The 20,450-nt window shown below is 39.8% G+C and overlaps 1 protein-coding gene across 1 annotated transcript in view; it reads right to left on the bottom strand.

Annotated features, from left to right (window-relative positions):
* The window catches only part of LOC149302678 (bone morphogenetic protein 6-like), an 81,931-nt gene that overhangs the window by 26,539 nt on the left and 34,942 nt on the right, over nucleotides 1-20,450 (bottom strand). The gene's annotated exons all lie outside the window — the stretch shown is intronic.

Raw genomic sequence — 20,450 nt, 5'->3', positions numbered from 1 at the left:
GCTATTACGTGTACTCTGCTCTCAGCTAAACAACTTTTACATACAGTTTTACTTAGTTCAAAATCCAGTGGGCTATAATGAGATGTGCCAAGAATGAATGAAGGAACTCTTATAACATCACTATAATACTATACACACAAAATAGTGGGTAAATTTGGCATATGTAGAAATAATAGGTTTTTTTGGGGGGGGGTTAAAAGCAGTGAGATGTAGTCAGAATGAAAACTTTACCTGCATACAGTGGGGTATTTTATTGTGCCCAGTATCACCTAAAACTCCCTGTTTGATCAATGAAACCCATGGGCACAGAAAAGTGTATAAACTCTCTGTTTAGCAAATAAAACCCACACTCACAAGAAAGTGTATACTAGATCATTATATCTATTTTTTTCACTATTGAACTAAAATAACACATTCATGAAAGCTAATGTAGGGTTATTTCTGTGGCAAAAAATATTTCGACATTTCAATATGTTCTGTGAAACATTTGTGCTGAGCACTCATAATACAGCATTTTACAACAGAATTGTGTTCATGAAGAATGAATGATAAGCATAAGCTAAACATTAACCAGAGCTACCATTTAACCTCATATCCCTCTATTAATAAATAAAGACTAAGTTTAGAATATCTACTTGGCATATTGAATATGATAACCCACATTCTCTGTTAGTGTCAAATTTAAATCAGACAGGAAAATTGTAGAGCTCACTGCTGAGTCAAAATAAATCTATAGTATATTAATAAAAAGAGAGAGACATTCCTTTGAAAGTAATTTCTGGTACTTCATCCAGGCAGCTGTTCAAACAAATGTTACTGAGGATATACATTCTTTTGTTAATAGCCTCAAACAACAGGAAAAAATGGAAAATGTTATAATGGAAAAATGAAGAATAGGGTATTCAGAAATGCTTAAGAAAATTGATTTTATTTAACCATTATTTTATCATTATTCAACAAATGCCATCTCGCTATTAGTCTATTGTCATGTTAATGCATCATCATGGTACAATAACAACAGTTCAACATTTAAAGGAAATGTGAGATTTACTAAATTTAGTAATAAGTGTACCACTACAGATTCTACATCTTCATCTTCTTCCTTCTCTTCTATCTTCAATCTGCTATCTTCAATCTTCTATTGTCTTCCGCATCTCTGCGGACATATCCCAGCGGGAACTTCCCAAAAAATCCTTCAATTGAAGGAACGGAGAGGGGATGTCACCGTACGCACCACCATATTGCCCTGAGTTCACCTTAGGGAAAAATGCAGGTGCTTTCTGAGACATCCTCTCCCCTGATTGGAGAATCCGGGAGAGGAGTTCACTGTAAGCGCCGCCATATTGCCCTAAGTTAACCTGGAGGATTGGAGAGAGGACAGTACCAGAATCACCGTCATTTTGGAAGTTCCAGCTGGGGGATGTATGCGGAGATGCAGACGAAGACAGAAGATAGCAGATTAAAGATAGAAGAGAGAAGAGAAGCAAGAATATAAAAGAAAGAAGATGAAGAAGATATGCAAGTAGAAGTGTTAGGCAGAAGGGGAAGTGGTCAGCAAAGAAGATAGGAAAACATTTAGAGAGTGTGAGAGAGAGTGTGTCAAAGTATGAGCCGATGTGAGTAAATTTGGGCCCATGTATTTCTGGCGAAAGCATTTTGCTTCCCTTTCATCCGTTTCCTGAGGAGTCTGGCCTTGTTTTCGGTAAATATGCAATTCATACAAATCCGAATGCACAAGTCTAGTGTATAATGCATTTTCATGATTTATGGCAAATAAAACCAAATAGTTTGGTGGCGGTCATAGATTTTATGCAGCTCTTTAAGCACTACTTTCACATAAAATAGTAATTGAACCTATGTGTACTCAGGGCCGGCCTTAGGGGTGTGCGACCAGTGCGGCCGCACAGGGCGCCATGGCAACAGGGGCGCCGTCCAGGACTTAAATTATAACATTGTTGGGTTTTTTTGTAACTTTATTTAACATCCTCCATGTTAAATAAAGTTTTTTTTAACTTTATTTAACATGGAGGATGTTAAATAAAGTTAAACAAAAAAAAATGTTTTCATTTAAGTCCCGGGCAGGGGCGCCGAGCGGTTGCTCGTGAAGTTTTCAGCAACCGCTCGGCGCCCCTCACTCTCCGTGACTCCGTCACGGTGCCGGCGAAAAGTGCACCGCAGCAGAGCGGGAAGACGGACGCCTCCCGCTCCCACCACAGGACTCCGGCAACAAGGTAAGGATAGGGGGTAGATATAGTGATAAGGGGCAGGGGGGGGTATATAGTGATAAGGGGCAGGGGGGGTAGATAGTGATAAGGGGCAGGGGGGGTAGATAGTGATAAGGGGCAGGGGGGTAGATAGTGATAAGGGACAGGGGGGTATATAGTGATAAGGGGCAGGGGGGTAGATAGTGATATGGGGCAGGGGGGAGGCAGTGATAAGGGGCAGGGGGGAGGCAGTGATAAGGGGCAGAGGAGGGAAGGCAGTGAGAAGGGGCAGAGGGGGGAAGGCAGTGAGAAGGGGCAGAGGGGGGAAGGCAGTGAGAAGGGGCAGAGGGGGAAGGCAGTGAGAAGGGGCAGAGGGGGGAAGGCAGTGAGAAGGGGCAGAGGGGGGAGATTTTTTTCCTTTCTTTTTTTGGGGATGGGGGGGCGCCAGAGGAGTAGTCCGCACAGGGCGCCAGAACACTTAAGGCCGGCTCTGTGTGTCCTGGAAACATGTTTCTGACCATTCACATTATCCACCATATTCATTAGTACAATTAAGATTATTTCCATGGTGTATTTGTAGTTCCATATTAAAATTGTTACCAAAGTGTAATACATTTAGTCCATAATAATAAGTGAGTAGAGAATATTCTACCAGCCTATAAAGTTGGGAACTGGGGAGATTGAAGGGCTGTCCCACTGCAAGTGGAGTTGAAATGTGTAATATGAGTGGAAGGAGAAGGTATTAATGAAAGGTTTTGCGAAATTATAGTAAGTCTGGTTGGTGATTATTTACACTGAAAGCATAATGCCAGGGAGGGCTTCACTTTCTAAGCCTACAGAATCATGGCCACTTCTAGACAGAGGAGACAAATACAGATCTGTTCAGGAATGGAGTATGGTATGATGTACATCTGTAACCACTTGATAGCGTTTCATTCAAACAAAGCCAGAAAAGGCATTAACTTTGAAATCTGTACAATACCTGGTTAGGGTTTTTCCGTGTTAACCCGTTGACAACTATACATGTTAAAGATGGAATGCTAACTATACGAAGTCTTACTTACTTGAAGAAAACAAAAAGTACACACTGAATTGATTTTGCACACTTGAGCAACTTTGAACCCCGTCAATAAATAGAAACATTTAAGTGTCTGGGGTTTATTCAGGGCCGGCACAAGACAAAATGCCGCCTGGGGTGAAGTTTAAAATGCTGCCCCCCCATTATCTACCCTTCCTCTCCCTCCCTGCCGCCCCCCCCATTATCTACCCCCCCCCAGTACTTACCTTTCAGCAGTCCTGCGTCGAGTCTCCCTGCTCGGTCTCGGTGCCGGCTTGTAATGCTGAGCGCCGGAAATGACGTCATCTTCCGGCGTTCAGCATTACAAGCCGGCACCGAGACTGAGTTAGAGGGCTCGCAGAGGAAATAGGGAGGGGTGCTGACGGGGGTACTGACAACTTGGTAAGCGAAAACCACTCGGTGCCCCTCTCTCTCTCTCTCTTCCGCTTTAAAAAAAAAAAAAAAGGGCCTTGGGGCAGCCGCCCCTTCAAAAGTGCCGCCTGGAGCAGTTGGGTCTTCACTAGGAGTTACTGCTACATGTAGAGCTTGGTTGGTCCTGTAAAATGCCGGATTTCATGAAAGCCATCTTACTGATTCAATTATGCAGGACAAACTTGTCAAGGACAGCTGAAAATGTAAAGCAATTGATAATTTAAAAACACGAGTCTCTTCACCTGTAAACCTCCACTTAAGTAAGTAAACCCACAGAATGTCCAAGTTTTCCAGAAACAATCCTTTAACTATGTACAGTTTTTGCTGGAAACACTTAAAGCTTCATGTTTTATGTGATAAAAGATTCAAGGAAGCACAAAAGACAGATTTGCTAGGTTTTGTGTTTAAGCAGAACAGCACCTGCTCACTGAAAACGGAAAAATCTCAATCAGGTTAATAGGCTAACACCATTAATAAGGGTGTTCCATCTCCAAAACGCGAGAAAAGTTTCCTGTGCGCATGAAAGCCAGCACTTGTGGATACTGCCTTTTTCAAGATTCTAGGGTCTATTTTGGTGGACCAGCACGTCATTTTCCTAGAAGGTTTTCATGGAAAGGTATAAAAGGAATTTCCTCGGAAAATATATAGAATATTAGCTGAATTTCCCCAGCTCACACCCAGAGTAGGACAATTCTGAAATGTGCACCTGATGCTCAAAATAAAGTTTAAGCTCTGAGGTTTTTTGCAGGACAGCAAACAGAGAACAAATCTAGATGAAATTGGCTAAAGACCTGGAGCAGCCAGTGAGAGAATAATAGACCCAATGTGGCTATAATACCTGCATAATTAGTGAAAATTGGAAAACCAGAAATAATTTACATATCTTGGACAGTGGAATAGGCCAGGATCATACTTCAGCGTTCTGGAGCTGGAATTCACTAAATATGTGTTGGCTACAGACTAGTCTGTATGGCTTAACGGTGATTTACTGCATGTGTTTTGAGTGGAACAAGTGCCACAAAAATAAATGACTGGATATGCATACAATGTCATATCTACCACAAAATCTTTTAAAAGAACAATGGAAACATTAGAATAAAAATTTTTTTTTATATATAGAAACATGGGCGCAGCATCATTTTTAGTTAAACCCCCTGTTACAGTTTGGGTGATGTAAGTACTGGTGGTAGACACTTTTGTACATGGCCACTGATCAACGGGTGATGAGACTGTTTTTTGTTGCCCACATCTAAGCTATTAACACTGGACAAAGGGAACAACCTACACTTGTGTGCGTGGGGGTTAAATGTTTTTCTTCTTGACCTCAGAGGAGAGCAGCGGTTGTCTGCATTTAATTTTCAAACCACATTTCGTCCTTTTCCGCCTTCACAAGACCACAAAGGAAAACAACATTTGTGCTGTGCATTCTTGAGTGATTCTTTTGGGTTAACATACAGTTATGGCAAGGAACAGCACTGTTCGTGTATCCTTACACGAAATAAAATGTTGTTTCATTCTGTTACCAGTCTATAAATGGAAAAACAGATCACAATTGTCAAACACATGTGGGGCTTACTCTGTGTTCCTTTTGTCAGGCGTCTCAGTGACCTATGGCAAAATCTTACATTTTCAAAAAGATTAACCCCTTAAGTGTTCTACCTGCATAAGTAAGATTTGACCTATACATTGTACTTGTCAAACGTCTAGGAGATGTATAAAAAATATATTTGACATTTGAAATCATTGCCCACTAGATCTATACCTGAACCGAGTGATAAAAAACTACCAATAAGACTCTTCGCTATGTCACATAATGCTATGAGTGCCATTGTGCCTACAGTATTATGGGATAAAACAGAAGGGGGCATAGGTGAGCAACGACACACACAGTATTCGGGCAGCATAATTGGGAATCCCCAGGATCCAACACAGGCAGCATTGGCATTTGCATATACAAGATGTTAGACTTTTGTATTCCACAGAAGCAAGATAAGTGCTGTCAAGCTGCCAGCGGCCTCCTCTGGCATCAACCAATTGATGCCAGCGACCAATAGAGTTGCTTTTATGGACCTTTAACTCCTGACGTTGAAATATCTCGGAGCTACCTGCCGGCGACCAATAGGGTCGCTCGTACAAACCTTTAACTGCTGACGGCGGAACTTGGCCTGGGTCTCTATTGGTCGCTCATACGGATCTTTAACTCCTGGAGCAGGGAGACCATTCCCAAGCAGAGTTTCACTGTCAGGGGTTAAAGGTCTGTACGAGCAACTCTATTGATTGCTGGCAAGGGGCTCCACTGCGTATGAGTGGTCTCAACAGTACGAGTTTCCGTACCAGGATTTTAAAAGTCTGTATGAGCGACTCTATTGGTCGTCGTCAGGGGGGTTTGTCTGCCCTCAACCAATGAAGTGCAACTTCATTGATTTGGCCAAATCGAACACAAGAACGGGCGAATATTGGTGGAATATGACGGTTTTTCCCCCCACGAAGACGAACACGAAGAGTTAGCCCGCGCCCAAGTCTAACGCTAATGTGTACACACGTACACATACACAATCATGCTAACACACAATCACTTACATATACATACTCTCTATAGCACACATACTTACTCCTTACCTAACTCACTTACACTCTCACTCCCTTATTGTCACACTCCCTTACCCTCTTTATATTAACCTCTCTCACTGCTCCCCCTCAGCTTTTTACCTTTCCAGTGCCTTCTTTTTACATAGTTGCATAGTGTGTGCAGCTAACATCACATTATGTGATCCCTGCTGAGTCCCCACCTCCTCTGCAAACCTGGTAGATGCTATTGTAGTCCATCATGTAATATTTTGGGTGACTGTCCCTGCTTAAACACCACAATGATCTGATTCCTTATGGTGAATCCTAATGGAGTACATTCCACCATAGACTTTTATTAGTCAGAGTGTCTAGTTGCTGGATTAAGACTGAGCATGTTTACCACATGTAATATAATAAGGAGTGAAAAAGGTTGTCTAGTAGATTGGGTTAAGATAACAGAGCTAGAACCCATATAACTGGCTAATATGCATCTCTCTGAAAACATTATATACAATAAAAATATTAGAAGGCTTTCAAAAAGAAAACAGCACAATATTTACCTCCCCCGGGTTAGCCCCCCCATATTAAATTTTTTTACAAAAGATCATGGCATTTGTTAGATCATTGTTAGATCAGGTTTGATCAACTGTTTTTTTCGTTAGATCTACTCTAAAATAGGCAATATTAACAATCTTTTTCAGGGGGGGCTAACCCGTAGCCAGCCCCCCCTCAACAAAAATTTCAACAAAATGTTACTGATTATTAGGGCTGAAACAACTAATCGATAAAATCGATAATAATCGATTATGAAAATCGTTGGCAACGAATTTCATCATCGATTAATCGAATCGATTTTTATCGATTTATAAAAAGAGGGGTTTTTTTCAGAGCAAATGCTCTGAAAAACTCCTCTCCTTATAATAATCCGATCTCAAACAGAGATCGGATTATAACACCGGAATCCAGATCCCCCGCAACGCTGCAGGAGACCTGGATTCCCCTCACTGTCGGCCGGTCTCTCACTTCCGTCTCTGTCCCCCCTCCCATACACCCCTCTGACTCCTCCCCCTCCCATACGTCACTCTGCCTCTCTCCCTGCTCCGTTACTGACAAGGACTTTCACTGCAGCTTCATAGAAGCCACAGTGTAAGTGAAGTGAAGTGCAGTAACGGAGGCTGTCTGTGCGATGCAGACACTCACAGGCTGACAGAGAATCATCCTCTCTGTCAGCTGGTGGGGGTCTGCATCGCACAGACAGCCTCCGTTACTGTCAGTAACGGTGCCGGGTAGAGAGGCAGAGCGGTGTATGGGAGGGGGGAGGAGTCAGAAGGGTGTATGGGAGCCACCCTCCCATACACCACTGTGGCTCCTCCCCCCCCCAGAGAGGATGATTTTCTGTCAGCCTGTGAGTGTCCGTTACTGCACTTCACTTACACTGTGGCTTCTATGAAGCTGCAGTGAAAGTCCTTGTCTAGTGAAGATCCGTTGCTGACAGGAGGCAGAGTGGAGTATGGGAGGGGGAGGGGCCAGAGTTGTATGGGAGAGGGGAGGAGCCAGAGTGGTGTATGGGAGGGGGGAGGAGGCAGAGTGAAGTATGGGAGGGGGGAGGAGGCAGAGTGAAGTATGGGAGGGGGGAGGAGGCAGAGTGATGTATGGGAGGGGGAGGAGGCAGAGTGGAGTATGGGAGGGGGAGGACCCAGAGTGGAGTATGGGAGGGGGAGGACCCAGAGTGGAGTATGGGAGGGGGAGGAGCCAGAGTGGTGTATGGGAGGGGGAGGAGCCAGAGTGGTGTATGGGAGGGGGAGGAGCCAGAGTGGTGTATGGGAGGGGGAGGAGCCAGAGTTGTGTATGGGTGAGTTATAGTGGTGTATGGGGGGTATTATGAATTTCAGGGAATATAGGGGGTATAAGGCATATCGATATTAGGCATATCAGGGGGTCATAAAACATCTGGGGGTAAAAGGTATATCAGGGGGCTCAGTTGCATATCACTGGCATATAAGGAGTATAAGGCATATCAGGGGCACAGTGGAATCTGGCATATAAGAGGTATAAGGCATATATGGGGGCAGAGTGGCAAGCTGGGGGTCTGATGTGCATAACTGGTGGCAGTTTGGTAAATAAAAAAAAATTAAATAAGGCTTTTTTCCTCATAGTTTTTATTAAATATGAAAAATAGTTAACATATGAATTAATATTTACTAATAACTTTGTATTAAAACCTAGTTTGAGAAACACCGTGTTTGGGTTCTTGTAGCTTTTATTATTATGTCAGTAAAATAAGAAGGTGAATAGAGAGAGGCCATTGCAATAAAGAGATGAAAGTGTAAATTGTAAGTTTTTTATTACATTATTTTAAATTTAAAAAAATTGCATTTTTTTATCCGATTAATCGATTAATCGAAAAAATAATCGGCCAACTAATCGATTATTAAAATAATCGTTAGTTGCAGCCCTACTGATTATGATAGCTCTACGTTAGATCAGGTTTGATCAGACAAAATTTTTGTTAGATCTAGTCTAATTACTGAGATATTGCATATTTAATGAGGGGGGGCTGGCCCCCCCTCAACTGAAATTTGGATTTTTTTTAATGGATCTTGGTAGATATTCGTTAGATCAGGTTAGATCAACAGTTTTTTTCGTTAGATCTACCACGCAGGAGGCGGTATTCACAATCCTATTTTGTGTGCGGGGGATGGGTACACATACGGTCTGGCCCCCCCTCAACTGAAATTTGGATTTTTTTTAATGGATCTTGGTAGATATTCGTTAGATCAGGTTAGATCAACTGTTTTTTTCGTTAGATCTACCACGCAGGAGGCGGTATTCACAATCCTATTTTGTGTGCGGGGGATGGGTACACATACGGTCTGGCCCCCCCTCAACTGAAATTTTGATTTTTTTTTTAATGGATCTTGGTAGATATTCGTTAGATCAGGTTAGATCAACAGTTTTTTTCGTTAGATCTATCACACAGGAGGCGATATTCACAATCCTATTTTGTGTGCGGGGGATGGGTATACATAGGGGCTGGCCCCCCCTCAACTGAAATTTGGATTTTTTTTAATGGATCTTGGTAGATATTCGTTAGATCAGGTTAGATCAACAGTTTTTTTCGTTAGATCTACCACGCAGGAGGCGGTATTCACAATCCTATTTTGTGTGCGGGGGATGGGTACACATACGGTCTGGCCCCCCCTCAACTGAAATTTGGATTTTTTTTAATGGATCCTGGTAGATATTCGTTAGATCAGGTTAGATCAACTGTTTTTTTCGTTAGATCTACCACGCAGGAGGCGGTATTCACAATCCTATTTTGTGTGCGGGGGATGGGTACACATACGGTCTGGCCCCCCCTCAACTGAAATCTGGATTTTTTTTAATGGATTTTGGTAGATATTCGTTAGATCCGGTTAGATCAACAGTTTTTTTCGTTAGATCTATCACCCAGGAGGCGGTATTCACAATCCTATTTTATGTGCGGGGGATGGGTATACATACGGGCTGGCCCCCCCTCAACTGAAATTTGGATTTTTTTAAATGGATTTTGGTAGATATTCGTTAGATCCGGTTAGATCAACTGTTTTTTTTCCGTTAGATCTATCACGCAGGAGGCGGTATTCACAATCCTATTTTGTTTGTGGGGGATGGCAATACATACAGGTTGGCCCCCCCTCAACTGAAATTTGGATTTTTTTAAATGGATTTTGGTAGATATTCGTTAGATCCGGTTAGATCAACAGTTTTTTTCGTTAGATCTACCACGCAGGAGGCGGTATTCACAATCCTATTTTGTGTACGGGGGATGGGTATACATACGAGTTGGCCCCCCCCAACTGAAATTTGGATTTTTTTTAATGGATTTTGGTAGATATTCGTTAGATCCGGTTAGATCAACTGTTTTTTTCGTTAAATCTATCACACAGGAGGCGGTATTCACAATCCTATTTTATGTGCAGGGGATGGGTATACATACGGGCTGGCCCCCCCTTAACTGAAATTTGGAATTTTTTTCATGTATTTTGGTAGATATTCATTAGATCCGGTTAGATCAACTGTTTTTTTTGTTAGATCTATCACACAAGAGGGGGTATTGACAATCCTATATAGTGTGCGGGGGGATGGGAATACATATGGGTTGTCCCTCCAACCGAAACAAACTGTTGATCTAACCAGATCTAACGAATATCTACCAAAATCCATAATTCTTTTTCCAAATTTCAGTTGAGGGGGGGCCAGCCCGTATGTATACCCATCCCCCCGCACATAAAATAGGATTGTGAATACCGCCTCCTGCGTGGTAGATCTAACGAAAAAAACAGTTGATCTAACCTGATCTAACGAATATCTACCAAGATCCATTAAAAAAAATCCAAATTTCAGTTGAGGGGGGGCCAGACCGTATGTGTACCCATCCCCCGCACACAAAATAGGATTGTGAATACCGCCTCCTGCGTGGTAGATCTAACGAAAAAAACTGTTGATCTAACCTGATCTAACGAATATCTACCAAGATCCATAAAAAAAAATCCAAATTTCAGTTGAGGGGGGGCCAGCCCCTATGTATACCCATTACCCGCACACAAAATAGGATTGTGAATATCGCCTCCTGTGTGATAGATCTAACGAAAAAAACTGTTGATCTAACCTGATCTAACGAATATCTACCAAGATCCATTAAAAAAAAATCAAAATTTAAGTTGAGGGGGGGCCAGACCGTATGTGTACCCATCCCCCGCACACAAAATAGGATTGTGAATACCGCCTCCTGCGTGGTAGATCTAACGAAAAAAACAGTTGATCTAACCTGATCTAACGAATATCTACCAAGATCCATTAAAAAAAATCCAAATTTCAGTTGAGGGGGGGCCAGACCGTATGTGTACCCATCCCCCGCACACAAAATAGGATTGTGAATACCGCCTCCTGCGTGGTAGATCTAACGAAAAAAACAGTTGATCTAACCTGATCTAACGAATATCTACCAAGATCCATTAAAAAAAATCCAAATTTCAGTTGAGGGGGGGCCAGACCGTATGTGTACCCATCCCCCGCACACAAAATAGGATTGTGAATACCGCCTCCTGCGTGGTAGATCTAACGAAAAAAACTGTTGATCTAACCTGATCTAACGAATATCTACCAAGATCCATTAAAAAAAATCCAAATTTCAGTTGAGGGGGGGCCAGCCCCCCCTCATTAAATATGCAATATCTCAGTAATTAGACTAGATCTAACAAAAATTTTGTCTGATCAAACCTGATCTAACGTAGAGCTATCATAATCAGTAACATTTTGTTGAAATTTTTGTTGAGGGGGGGCTGGCTACGGGTTAGCCCCCCCTGAAAAAGATTGTTAATATTGCCTATTTTAGAGTAGATCTAACGAAAAAAACAGTTGATCAAACCTGATCTAACAATGATCTAACAAATGCCATGATCTTTTGTAAAAAAATTTAATATGGGGGGGCTAACCCGGGGGAGGTCAATATTTTGAAAATGTATTTTAGATCCGTTTCTAGTAATGAAAAAGTTGGTAGAAGTTCCACATTATGGATAATTGTTCAATGAAAACAAGTATACACAAATCTTGAATAAAGAGTTTTAAAGTGGAATCATGTTAATTGCTAAGAATGAGATTGTAGATGACAACAATGACACTTTCCACAAAATGTCAAAATGTTCTGTGAAATAAAAAAGGACACGAATGGTTGCACTCCACCACTAGGTGTCACTGCACAAAAGTGACATTTTTCTCTTAACTTGGTATGTTCGTAGTTTGCAACTGTGTTTTAAAGGTAGGAAGAATTATTTTCCAATTACACAGGTTTTCTTAAACAAGTAAACATTAAGGAAGTATTGCCATATAAACAAATGTATTTTAATGTGCGCCAAAAGAAAAGTAGTGAACCTTATCTTCTGTTTTGTGGTCTTCTCTATAGAGAGGTCTCCATGACCTTTGAGGGCACATTACTAGCCACCACCCCATCAGACATGCCAGACTCACCAGACAACTGCAATTTACATTCTCTCACATTAACTTGCATTGCAGGGATTTGGGGAAAACAGCTGGAGTTTCTTTAAGGTTGAGGTCGGGGCATACATTTCGCAGTTGGGATGCCAGTCCAATTTTTGTAGCTTTGCTATATATTACTCGCTTACATTTAAATTGCAATCCTTACACTTTAACAGGTTAAACTAGGCTCCCTGGCTCTTTAATGCTAAATGACAGCACACATTATGCTCATAAATTCTCGTGACATTGGGCCATGTGTACCCAGCTGGAAGCCACGCACAGAAAGACAGGACCAGCTGCACATGGGGCAGTAAAGGTAAGTGTGCAGCATCATCGGCCAATGGCTCACTGGGCACTTCCCTGGTTTGCCAAATATGCAGACCTTTTCTATTACTCATATTTCTTTCCATCGGGAAAAAACCCAAACTTTTGTGTTCCTGAAAGCTTATGTAACCTTCCATCTATTTTTCGGCAGCCCTACAAAAGTTATCAACTTCAACTAAAGACTCCATTTTGTATTGGACTAATATGTCTATATCCATTTTTCTCTATCCCACTTTTCCTGTCGCTCATGATGACTCTGTTAAACATTCAGAAGGTTTATAGTATGTTGTGCTTGCTACAACACATTGGAGAGAAAAATATAAGCAGTAAAGGCAAAAGACATGCAGCTTCGCAATGCTAAAAGGGTCACACTTCAACCTTTGACTTATAATGAAAAATACATTTGAAATTCTTTCTATGAAATAATAAATTTTTTACATTTTTGCCACATCCTGCTCACTCTGATCAATACTAGCCTAAAAAACAGATATCTGGAAATCAGCTCTGTCAAAGCTACAGAAAAGGAGAAGAAACAGAGTAGAGCAGCTGGCAGGCAAATCATAAATTAACTAGAACTTGAAACTGGTTAGAGAAATAAAAAGAGAAAGAAATAGGGGGAAAGGCCTTTCCAGCAGCCAGAATGTGTCTCTTAATTTTGGACATCATGGTAGTGAACATTCTAATGGCTGCTTGTTTTTCCTCATTTACCCAATACATATCTCTAACCTCGGGAGTAGGGCTGGGTTCCCAGCAAACAATCAATTACTGCTAGCATCCTTCATCTCCAAGGAGAACTGAAGGGAAATAATTAAGAATTGTAAAGCAATTATGGCATTGCTAGTTCAAGTCAACTAAATCATCTATAACAGCAGAACAGATGTTATGCAATTGACATGAGTTTCAAGCATAGTTTGTTTTTTTTCACCTGGTTCTATTTACTTTTTAGATGCTTTATGACAATTAGAATTTTCGAAAAGTAGAATAATGAGTGACTGAGAGGGTTAAACAAAATCAGCCACATCATTGATCTAGCTGGCTGAAATTGGAGTTAAACCAGTAAGTATCCAAGTAATTAAATATGGCCACCAGTTGACATGCAAATGTTTTTCCTGCTCTTGACTCTTTAACTATCTTTTTGTTGTGGAGGAGGTCAGTAAAAAGCTAGGCTGTCTAAACGATGAGCTGTTAGATGTGTCTGTCTAATATTCTCCTTGGAAGAAAGGTCCTATGGGCGATTAAATTCTCACAATGTTCTCACAATGTCAATAACAACTTGCTAAATCGATAACTCAGACAGTTAACAGGTGCCAGTAGTAGGCAAGAAGCTAAATGATACACAGGGTCTGATGGAGAAAACGTTTCTGTTAAATGATTCCATAGAGACACAAAAGTAAAAAAAAAAAAAAAATGGAAAGGAACTGCAGATGTTTGGAAAGTAGAATAACATCTGTAGCACCACCATCCACCTACACCAGCAGAAATCAAGAGGAATCTGAGATATTTTTTGTCCAGAGGGACATTATCGCGAAATTCATATTTCAACACTGTTTGTTTACTTGCAATCATTTAGAGACAAATACAACTGTTCACTTTTATGTCTGTTTAGAGACGTCTGTTTCACAACACCTACGACTGGTTAATTCCATTGTTTAAAGTGATGTCTTTATTTGCCAGGTTTGTAGGTTTCATTATCAGCTTTGGAGTCCTTCACACCTTCAAATATTAAAATGATCAAACGATAGATTTTGCGTTGGTGGTTTGAAGGGTGACTTGGAGTAACAGATTTCTATATGTGAATTTGTGGCCTATTAACAGGTATTCACGTAGCTAAGTAATGTATTTAACCCCTTTATTCCCCTATAGACGTACCGGGACGTCCAAAAAACGCCTATTAACAAACCCTATGGACGTCCCGGTACGTCTATAGGGGAATAAAGGGGTTAAATACATTACTTAGCTACGTGAATACCTGTTAATAGGCCACAAATTCACATATAGAAATAGAATAAAAGATAATAAAAAAAATTATTAAAAAACCTTACTTCCCATTGCCCTAGCATAACATCTAGCAAGTATAACCCTCCTGCCCCCGTTCACTACCCCCAAACCTGTTAAGCCATAGGCATAAAAATTATACAAAATTGTACACCTTATAGTATGCTCCCTGGTGCTGGGAAAGTCTGGAAAATCTATATAAATTAGGTATTTCTGAAATCAGGACACCTGAATTGATAAACTTGGAGGGGATCACTTTACCTAATTTTGTGAGGATTCAGAGGGAAAATGTAAAAAAATATAGTTTTTCTAATCTTCGCTAGTTTTTACTAAATTTCTCATTCTAAATTTTCAGCTAATCATCCAACTATGGTATCAAAAGAAAGCTCTATCTCTCCTTGAAAAAAATATATAGTTTACATGGGTACACTATTCACAGGAAGAGAGAATCATCGCTAAACCGACATACCCCAAAAATGGCAAAATTGCTCCGGGCTTTGAGGTACCAAAAACCCCTGGGATTGAAGGGGTTAAATGTACTAATTAAAATAATAATATTACTAATGATAAATAATTAATACACTATATATATAATAATAATATGATATATAATAATAATATTTTATGTCCATTATTTGATTTGGAAACACATTACTGTGACTTTTCTATGAAAACGAAACAATCTATATTAAAAGAACCTTTAACTGATATATAGCCTAGGGATTCACACTAATACTCGGCACAAAGCTTAGTGTATTTTCAGTAATGTTTCTTGTTACAAATTGAACACTCTGGAGCCATTATAGCAGTTGGTGTGACTTCAAATGAGGTTAATTGGAAAAGCTACAACAAAAGGAGAAACACATGTTTAAGTATGTCTTAGGAGATTTACTTTATTTTTTAACGAAGGCATGTGTCTTGTTCTAAAATGTTATTTTGTCAATTTTATTACCTCAACAATATAATTTAATTTCAGAACTAAAAACATAAACAAGTGATGAAAATTATGAAAATAATTTTTCGTTATTGAGCTGATTTTTTCGTTCTGCAGAGTTGGTTCTGAACATTGGTTCTCTTGGATAGCATGGCGAGAGAAGTCTCAAACTAGTTTGGAAACTATATCCAAATTGTGGATGTCTTGAACCTATAACATGACCACACTCATAATTTTATTGCATATGGTGATAGGAGTTTGTAGCCTGACAATTTTTTAATAAAAGTTCAATTAGTAACTCAATTTTGTACAAAATATTAGAGATTTTCTTCATTGTGAACAACCTAAGAGCAAACAAGAAATGGAAACCAGCTATGATGTGGAGAATAATTGTATACTTGGAAAATGCAGCGGATGTCGGAACGTATTGCCCATCACTGATTTAATCCATATAACTACTAGACAGAAGTGTGTCTCTTTTATCGGGAAAATCCTTAATCGTATTGCAGCTAAGGTGCTGCATTGGCTGTTGGAGACCATTGTATGAATGTAATAACTGATGATTAAATCTGTTGACACACTTCTTATAGGAGCGCTTTCTCTTAGACAAAAAATGAACTCTGCACCCTTGTATAATAACTATGTAAACCTTAGTCGGTCTATTATTTTAAGTTTTTTCCACTAAAGATTTAATCTCATGGAAACCAAACTTTTTTTTCTTTTTTGTTTCTATGGCATTGACCTATCTGTATTTGTGCCACATGACAATTAAGTGTTCCTGTAAAATTATGAATAAGGCTAAATTATTATTTTATTTTAGGACATTCAACTTTACCAGTAACGACCTTAAAGCATCATAAAATTTGTCAACAAAGTGACTGTTTGCACATGCTCGGTAGCACTCCCACGGAAGTCATGTGTGATTGCTGCTGTTACTTTCAATGGACATTCACTAGAATGGATGTTCTATTGTACATGTGCAAGAAGCATACTGTGGTATGCTTCCTGTTTCTAGTATATGTAGCTGGAGGAGGAGCTCATTGCATCAGTAAAGGATACCTGCAGTATGCAATTTGTATATAGTAAAATGTAGTCCATGAAGTGAACTTCATTATTAAGATTAAAATAGGGCCAGGAGCACCCAATTCTAATTTAACCCCTTAATGACAAAGCCCGTACATGTACGGGCTCAAAATGCATTGTTTTCAATGGGTTTAGGGACCGCCCATTTTCCTTAAGGGGTTAATGATGTTTGTTTAGCTTGAGATTAAGTATGTTCCTCACTCAGTAGGAGATGTTCTACTGTAATTGTGTAAATAGCACAAGTACAACAGGTTAGTAACATTAAACAAGACTACAATATACATGTCTAAACATGTTTAGTCAATAGCTGACTTATAGGGCACATTTTATTACAACCATATTTTGATTTTCATTGAGAACATTCCTACTAGGTACAGAAGATGAACCCCCATTGTTTATTATGTGTGGTGTATAGACTTTGCATGGGAACACATCTTATTCGTATCTGACATTAGACTCAACTTTAGCCAGGCAATAAATCTTCTGATGGCACCCAGACACTCCTATGACATTTATGTAGTTTACTCTAAAGTTTGTTCAGTTAAGACTATTATTCCTACAGGTATGTAGATATGATATTTACATGTGGTAAATTGTCTATTGTACTTCACAGCAAGTGCAGCTTCCTAGCAAGGAAGTTTAACCCCTTAATGACAAAGCCCGTACATGTATGGGCTCAAAATGCATTGTTTTCAATGGGTTTAGGGACCGCCCATTGTCCTTAAGGGGTTAATATTGGGTACTTTTCACAAAAGTGGTAATACTATACTGTATATATATAGGGAATATATATCACTGCAGCATTAAGCACGAACTGTTCCTCGTGGATCTGCTCTACTTATATGAATTAAGACCTAAAATACTACATCATTATCTCATTGAAGTAACATCTACTTTTGTCCCAAAAATAACATTTGGTTTGGTTAGAGACAACAATAGAACCTCAGCAGTGGAAGTCATAGATATGGTCTAAACAATCTATAAAGTATGAATTATGCTTTTTTTTGGTCTATGGCCAGCGAAAATAATTTATCCTTCTCTCAAGCAGTGGGACATCACTGAGACACACCTTGGAAAGTTTAGGAAAAATATTAGAAAAAAATTAAATTAAACAATAAAATAGTAAATTATTCCAATATAAGCAGTCTTGCCTTTTTGCAAGGATCTTATTCATCAATTAAAAAAAAACATTATTATTGCTACAGCTGTATAAACTCTTTGTGCAGTTGATAAATGTTTAAGAAGTCCATGCAAAGAATGTCAAGTTGCTATGAGGAGTAACGGGTCTGCAGAGATTAGGCAACAATGAGATGAGCATGATAAATTGCAGAGAGCACAATCAAGCAACAGGCAAAGTCAAGCAAATGACTCCTCATTTTTTGCCTCATCGTAAATGCCTGACCTTAAAAGAACACTCTGGTCATCACATTAACTGTATTGCTTTTGATAGCTGTGTGGTTTCAATGGGCCCCAGGGACAGAACGGGCTAGAGCTGAGATGCAGGGATGGAGGGGTAGTAGGTGAGGTGACTCAAGACTCAAGCCTGCAAGCAGGGGCTTTTTAGGTTTGCAAAGTAGTAGTAATGACGGGAGCGAAAATAGAACACATCTGCAACCACAGGGAATTAAACCTGCAGGGTCCAGCAAACCCAGAAGTCAGGATTCATTACAACGGTCCTCCTAAATGTTTATTTTGTTCCTTTTGCAAATGCAAGGGGAGGTTCTGCATGTGTATGTGTATGGGCAGGCACTTGTAAGGGCAGTGTATGTGTATATGTGTGTGTATGGGCACCCACTGCGTGACATTATATCTAGACTCAAAGCAGGTAGCCCAAAGTAATGCACTGGGGCCCCTACCCCTCACAAAAAACCATGTTGTGAGGTGAGGATTAAGCAACAAAAACAGAAGAATGCATATATGTGTCTACATGTAAGTAGAGCGATAGCACCTCACAACATGCTTTTTTGTGAGGGGTAGGGGCTCCAGTGCATTACTTTTCTTTCATGTTAAACTACGAATAAAGAGAAGAATTTTATTTCATTGGAACCTGGATCCCAGGACTGTATTTTGGCAAGCGCTTGTTCTTCTTTATGCTGTTTCATTGAATATAGCAGGAGTGGGGTCTCTGCTGTCCTGTGTATCCTGGCGTTTGAGGGTGAGTGCAGCTTTTCAGTCAGTTTGTTGTGTCTGCTGTCAGGTTGCCTCCCGTGGCTGATGTTACATTAGACTAGCTGACACAGATTGCCATTGCAAATATATGTCATTTTGTCTGCAGTTTGGTACTTGGAAGATCCCCAACCAAATTTTGAGATGTAGCCAATCTCACTGAAAATCCAAAATATTTGCTAATTTCACTACTCCAATCAGAAGTTTGATGGAATTTAAAACGAGTCTCAGGTTCAGTCTTAACTAGAGTAGTTACTATTGTGGGTTCCATTAAACCATTGTTGTTTGTTGAGGGTTTTTTGGGTATTAATCCTGTGGTTTAGAAAATTGTTTCTGGAACATTTTTTGAGTCTTTGCTGAGCCCATGATGCACACGCATTTGTCACTTTAGGTTTTGTGATGCCTTTTAAACAGCATTTTACTAATTCTACCCAACCCTGTTCCAACACGCAACAGCTGTGTTTTGTGTCAAAATTAACACTGAACTAGTGGACAGATTCCAATTACTTTTTTGGCACTCAGCGTAGACTTAATAATATATACTTTCTAAAATACATCCATAGACCCAATAATAAGCTGGTCAGTGGTGGCAACCAAGGATTGATATGCATATCTATTGACAGTCATCATACTACTGTCTGCATATGTACAGCATATATAGAATAATGGCTATACTATGGTCACAATATATAACAATATTGTGCTCAATAATTAGTATGGTCATATAACTGGCAAAATTCATTACAGAACAATAATGGAATATTGTTCATAAAACTGATGGCAAATCACGAAATGTTCTAGATGTGTGAAAATGAAAAAGAAACAGATACCAGTTTATGTGATTTATTTCATCATATGTAATCATTTTAAAGTAATGGATTCTGTTTCACCATTTATTTTTACTAATGATATTTTTACTTACTCTAGGATAGAAAAGAAATCATGTTACGTTGAATGCTAGTTGACAGACTAGCAGTGGAAATTAAGGGATACATAAACAAACAGGGTGAATTGTCTTCGTAGGTCCCTTAACTACGGAACAAGTTAGCCCCAGCCCATGCAACTATATATATATATATATATACATACATACACATGTAGCAGGCAATGAAGGGTTCTAATTGAACTCAACCCAGTGGCTTCATGGTCATCAGCAGGCAGCATCACACATTTGCCACAGCAGAACCCGCTCAGTTTCTGGAAAATAGGCTCAAGTCACCTCCAACAACTCACCAGCCTGTGGAGGTCTTCACACAGTTTAATAATGTGTCCTCATTTTACTGCTTCGAGAAAACAATTTATACAAAGCAGTTTACTGCACAGGATACCTGGCAAAGTGAGGGACCATCTATCACAGCAATCATTATAAAGCCTTTCCTTCTCACTTTGAAATGGAGGACCTAATTGTTCTGAAAAATGATCTAATCATGTCTGTTGATGGCATCGGTATACCACTCATCAATTAATGTAATTTTATCAAATCAACTTACTGAGGAACAGCCACTTGAGGAGGACTAGGGTGCTCAACTCTACAGTTCTATAGCTCCAAGAGTGCAGGAATAGTGAAATGATATTACACATCAACACTCTAATTAGTGGTAAGCAATCAAAGAACGCACTAATAAGGTGCCAGTGAAAGTTCATTAACAAAGGACACACGTATGATATT

This window comes from Sceloporus occidentalis, unplaced genomic scaffold (genome assembly GCF_023333645.1).
Source record: "Sceloporus occidentalis isolate IW3139 unplaced genomic scaffold, rSceOcc1.0.p SCAF_18, whole genome shotgun sequence".
Classification (NCBI taxonomy): Eukaryota; Metazoa; Chordata; class Lepidosauria; order Squamata; family Phrynosomatidae; genus Sceloporus; species Sceloporus occidentalis.
The sequence above is the reverse complement of the archived record's forward strand: the minus strand, read 5'-3'. Positions and strand labels throughout refer to the sequence as shown.